This window comes from Mirounga leonina, unplaced genomic scaffold (genome assembly GCF_011800145.1).
Source record: "Mirounga leonina isolate KUSES-001 unplaced genomic scaffold, KU_Mleo_1.0 Mir_200, whole genome shotgun sequence".
Lineage (NCBI taxonomy): Eukaryota > Metazoa > Chordata > Mammalia > Carnivora > Phocidae > Mirounga > Mirounga leonina.
The window spans coordinates 14,990,086-14,996,168 of NW_023270503.1; positions in this window are offsets into that span (position 1 = coordinate 14,990,086).

Consider the following 6,083-nt stretch of genomic DNA (forward strand, 5'->3'; position numbering starts at 1 on the left):
AAATAAATAAATAAATAAATAAATAAATAAATAAATAAATAAATAAATAAAATCTTAAGAAAAACAAAAAAACTATGGAACCAGAAAAGACCCTGAATAGCCAAAGTAATGTTGAAAAGAAAATCAAAGCTGGAGGCATCACAATTCTGGACTTCAAGTTGTTTTGCAAGGCTGTAATCATCAAGGTAGTATGGTACTGGGGCGCCTGGGTGGCCCAGTCGTTAAGCGTCTGCCTTCGGCTCAGGTCATGATCCCAGGGTCCTGGGATCAAGCCCTGCATCGGGCTCCCTGCTCCGCGGGAGGCCTGCTTCTCCCTCTCCCACTCCCCCTGCTTGTGTTCCCTCTTTCACTATCTTTCTCTGTCAAATAAGCAAATAAAATCTTAAAAAAAAAAAAAAGATAGTATGGTACTGGCACGAAAACAGACACATAGATCAGTGGAACAGAACAGAGAACCCAGAAATGGACCCTTAACTCTATGGTCAACTAATCTTCAACGAAGCAGGAAAGAATATCCAATGGAGAAAAGACAGTCTCTTTAACAAATGGTGTTGGGAAAGCTAGACAGCCACATGCAGAATGAAATTGGACCACTTTCTTACACCATACACACACACAAAAATTCAAAATGGATGAAAGACCTAAATGTGAGACAGAAAACCTTCAAAATACTAGAGAACACAGGCAGGAACCTCTCTGACCTTGGCCACAGCAACTTCTTGCTAGACACATCTCCAAGGGCAAGGGAAACAAAAGCAAAAATGAACTATTGGTACTTCATCAGGATAAAAAGCTTCTGCACAGCGAGGAAACAATCAACAAAACTAAAGAGCAACCTATGGAATGGAAGAAGATATTCACAAATGACATATCAGATAAAGTACTAGTATCCAAAATCTATAAAAAATGTACCAGGGGCACCTGGGTGTCAGTTGGTTGAGCGTCTGCTTTCAGCTTGGGTCATAATCCCAGGGTCCTGGGATTGAGCCCCATAGCTTTCTGCTCAGCGGGGAGCCTGCTTCTCCCTCTCCCTCTGCCCGCCGCTCCCCCTGCTTGTGTGTGCTCTCTCTCTCATTCTCTCTGTCAAATAAATAAATAAAATCTTTAAAAAAAAAAAAAGAACTTATCAAACTCAACACCCAAAAAACAAAAAATCCAGGCAAGAAATGGGCAGAAGACATGAACGGACATTTCTCCAAAGAAGACATACAAATGGCTAACATACGCATGAAAAAATGCTCAACATCACTCGGCATCAGGGAAATACAAATCAAAACCACAGCAAGATGCCACCTCACACCAGTCAGAACGGCTAAAATTAACAAGTCAGGAAACAACAGATGTTGGTGAGGATGTGGAGAAAGAGGAAGCCTCTTACACTATCGGTGGGAATGCAAACTGGTACAGCCACTCTGGAAAACAGTATGGAGTTTCCTCAAAAAGTTAAAAATAGGGGCATCTGGGTGGCTCAGTCATTAAGTGTCTGCCTTCGGCTCAGGTCATGATCTCAGGGTCCTGGGATTGAGCCCCGTGTCGGCCTCCCTGCTCAGCGGGAAGCCTGTTTCTCCCTCTCCCACTCCCCCTGCTTGTGTTCCCTCTCTCGCTGTGTCTCTCTCTGTCAAATAAATAAATAAAATCGTTAAAAAAAAAAAGTTAAAAATAGAACCACCCTCCAACCCAGCAATTGCACTACTAGGTATTTATCCATAGGATACAAAAATAGTCATTTGAAAGGGCACATGCACCCCAATGTTTATAGCATCAATGTCCACAATAGCCAAATTATTGAAAGAGCCCAGATGCCCATCAACAGATGAATGGATAAAGAAAATGTGGTATATGTATACAATGGAATATTACTTAGCCATCAAAAGAATGAAATTTTGCCATTTGCAATGACATGGATGGAACTAGAGGGCATTATGCTAAGTGAAGTAAGTCAGAAAAAGATAAATACGATATGATTTCAATCATATATGGAATTTAAGAAACAAAACAGATGAACATAGGGGAAGGGAAGGAAAAATAAAATAAGATGAAAACAGGGAGGCAAACCATAAGAGACTCTTAACTGTAGGGAACAAACTGAGGGTTTCTGGAGGGGAGGTCGTTGGGGGAATGGGGTAACTGGGTGATGGGCATCAAGGAGGGCACTTGATGTAATAAGCACTGGGTGTTATACACAACTGATGAATCACTAAATTTTACCCCTGAAACTAATAATACACTATATGTTAACTAAATTGAATTTATTTTTTTGAACATTTAACATATTTAATTTTAATTCCAGTATAGTTAGCATACAGTGTTATATTAGTTTCAGGTGTATAATATAATGATTCAACAATTCCATCCATCACCAGTGCTCATCATAAGTGCACTCCCTACTCCGCATTACCTATTTTGCCCATCCTTCCTCCAGCTCCCCTCTGGTAACCACCAGTTTGTTCTCTATAGTTAAGAGTCTGTTTCTTGGTTTGCCTCTCTCTCTTTTTTTCCTTTGTTTGTTTGTTTCATTTCTTAAATTCCACACATGAGTGAAATCATGTGAAATCATATGGTACCTGTCCTCTGACTGACTTATTTCACCCAGGATTATACTCTCTAGCTCCATCCATGTCATTGCAAATGGCAAGATTTCACTCCTTTTTATGGCTGAACAATGCTCCATTGTATAAACATACCACATCTTCTTTATCCATTCATCTATAGATGGACACTTGGGCTGCTTCCATAATTTGGCTATTGTTAATAATGCTGCTATAAACATTGGGGTGCATGTATCTCTTTGAATTTGTATTTTTGTATTTTTTATAAAGATTTTATTTATTTATTTTAGAGAGAGCATGAGTGACTAAATTGAATTTAAATTAAAAAGAAATTTTTTTAAAGCCAGCTTTAAATATATCTATTGATATCTATCTTTTGATAGAGATTATGTTGAATCGTAGATCAATTTGAAGAGTATTGTTATCTTAACAATATATTAAGATAATTAAGATAATATTAACATGTTCTGATCCATGAACATGGGATTCCTTTCCATCTATTTAGGTCTTCTTTAATTTCTTCTAATAATGTGTTGTAATTTTCAGTGTACTTATCTTTCACTTCTTTTGGTAAATATATTCCTAAGTATTTCATTCTTTTCTTAATGTTATTATAAACTGAATTGTTTTCTTTATTTCATGTTCAGATTGTTCATTGCTAGTGTATAGAAATATAATTGATTTTTGTATATTGTATTTTGGGGTTTGGGTTTTTTGTTTCTTTTAAGATTTTACTTATTTATTTGACAGAGAGAGAGATAGAGCACAAGCAGGCAGAGCGGCAGGGAGAGGCAGAGGGAGAGAAAGAAGCAGGCCCCCAGCCAAGTGGGGAGCCTGACGTGGGGCTTGACCTGGGATCATGGCCCAAGCTGAAGGCAGACACCCAACTGACTGAGTCACCCAGGCACCCCATTTTTGTATATTGTATTTTGTATTCTGCAACCTTGCTGATCTTATTCATTAATTTCTAATAGTCTGTGTGTATGTTCATGTGAATTCAGAATTTTCTCTATACAAGATCAAATCACATATGAACAGATAATTTTACTTCTTCCTGTCTAATTGGGGTGCTCTTATTCTGTTTTCTTGCCTAATTGCCCTTGCTAGAACCTTCAGTATACTGTTGAATAGCGTTGGTGAGAGCAGACATCCTTGTCTTATTTCTAATCTTAGGGGTAAAGCTTTCAGTCTTTCAACACTAAGTTTAATGCTAGATGTGGAGTTTTTGTAGATGTTCTTTATCAAGTTGAGGAAGTTCGCTTCTGTTCCTGGTTTGTTGAATTTTTTTTTTTTTTCACGAAAGGGTGTTGGACTTTTTCAAATACTTGTTCTCCATCTATTGAGTTGATCATGTGGTTTTGTTACAATACAAATACAATACAAATACAATCTTGTATTACATTGGTTTTCAAGTATTAAACTGATCTTGCATTCCTGGAATAAGTCCCACTTGGATATGTATAATCCTTTTTATATGTTGCTAGGTTTGTTCTGCTAGCATTTTGTTGAGGATGCTAGCATCTATATTCATAAGCAATATTGATATATAGTTTTCTTTTGATGTCTTTGTCTAGTTTTGGCATCTAGATAATACTGGACTGCTTTGGAAAGTATTCCCTACTATACTATTTGTTTGGAAGAGTGTGAAGGGTGGATATTATTCTTTAAACACTTCATAGAATTCAGTAAAGCCTTTTAGGCTTAAATTTTTGTTTGTGGGATGTTTTAAAAATACCACAGCAACCTACTTCTTTTAGGTCTATTCAGATTATCTATTTCTTGAAGTAGTTTCAGTAGTTTGTCTCTTTCTAAGGATTTGTCCGTTTTATCTAGGTCACCTAATCTGATAGCATGTAGTTATTCATGGTATTCCTTTATAATTTTTTTTATTTCTTTAAGATCTGTAGTAATGTCCCTTCTTTCATTCCTGATTTTAGTAACCGTCTTCTCTTTTTTTCTTGGTCAGTCTAGCTAGAGATTTGTCAACTTTGTTCATCTCTTCAAAGTACCAGCTTTTATTGCATTAATTTTTCTCTTCCTTTTCTAACAATAAGGTGGTTCTCGAGCACTCAGATGATACAAGCTGCTTGGGTCAGGGGAAGCTCAGACTGTGACTATTTCTTTGAGCAGCTGGATTCAGACTCAGCTGCTTATCTATTTCCGTCTAAATCAGGGGTCTCTCTATTTCAGTGTCTCCCTCACCCCCATAATCCCTGCAGTGATGTGACAAAGAAGACAGAAACCACACTATTACTTGGGGGCTATGAGAGACAAAATTCCATGAAATCCACAAACATTTCTTTTTTTTTTTTTTTTAAAGATTTTATTTATTTATTTGACAGAGAAAGACACAGCGAGAGAGGGAACACAAACGGGGAGTGGGAGAGGGAGAAGCAGACTCCCCGCCGAGCAGGGAGCCCGATGTGGGACTCGATCCCGGGACTCCAGGATCATGACCTGAGCCGAAGGCAGTCGCCCAACCAACTGATCCACCCAGGCGCCCTCCACAAACATTTCTTAAACAAGCTCTCTGGAAGGGGGACGGGGATGAGTATCCAGGAGCAGCTTCAGCTCTAAGCTCACAGCCTAGTTGGGGAGACACACATGTACACAACCAACGTGACCCCAGGCTAAACTACAATGAAGGCTGTGATCGAGAGTGAGCAAATGCCCAACGGAGGACACGGGGTTGGAGGGCAATCAATCTATCTAGAAGAATCAGGGAACGGAGGAGTTGTCATTTGAGGTAAGTCTTGAAGTATGGTAGGATTTGAAGGAAAAAAGACAAAGAAGGGAGGGGAGGTTCTTCAGTCAGAGAGAAGCTCACAAGCTAAGGCAGGGAATGGTAGAAAGTCAGGCCTGCCAGGAGCATAGCGTTCTGGAGAAGGAAAGAGTCTGGACAGAAAAGCTAGGGCCAGACTTTGGAGGTGGTTAAAGGATGTGCTGTGGAGCTAGAACTTTATCCTTAAGAAACCTGGAGCCCACCGCAGGGCACTGAGCAGGAGGATGACATGACCAGCCTTTCCAGCCTTTGTTGGAACTTGGGGCTGTAAGAGAAACCTAAGTCGGTTTACTCAGGCTGTCTGGTGCCATCCATACCTACAGAAGCAAGCAGAGCCAGCTGCCTTTACCACTGTTGATCACACCCTGCTTGGGACTCCCCCCCTCCCTAAGCTTCATATCACAGCACTTGCCTGATTACTTCCTACAACCCAGGCTGCTGCATCTCAGTCTCCTTAGCAGGCTCCTCTTCCTCTGCACATCTTGTGTTGGTGTTCCTCGGAGTTCTGTTCTAGATGCTTTTCTCTTCTCACTGGACCACTTTCCCTTGGAGATCTTGTATGTTGCCATGGCTTCAATGACCACCTATGGACTGGGAAATCCCAAATCTATGTGTAACTTTCTCAGACCTCTCTCCTAATTTAGACCCATCAGATCTACCTATCCCTTGGACATCTCCATTTAGCTGCTGTGTTCTTTAAAATTAGATCCAGATGTGAGTAGAAGGAAAACCCCAAGTAAAATGGCCCAAAC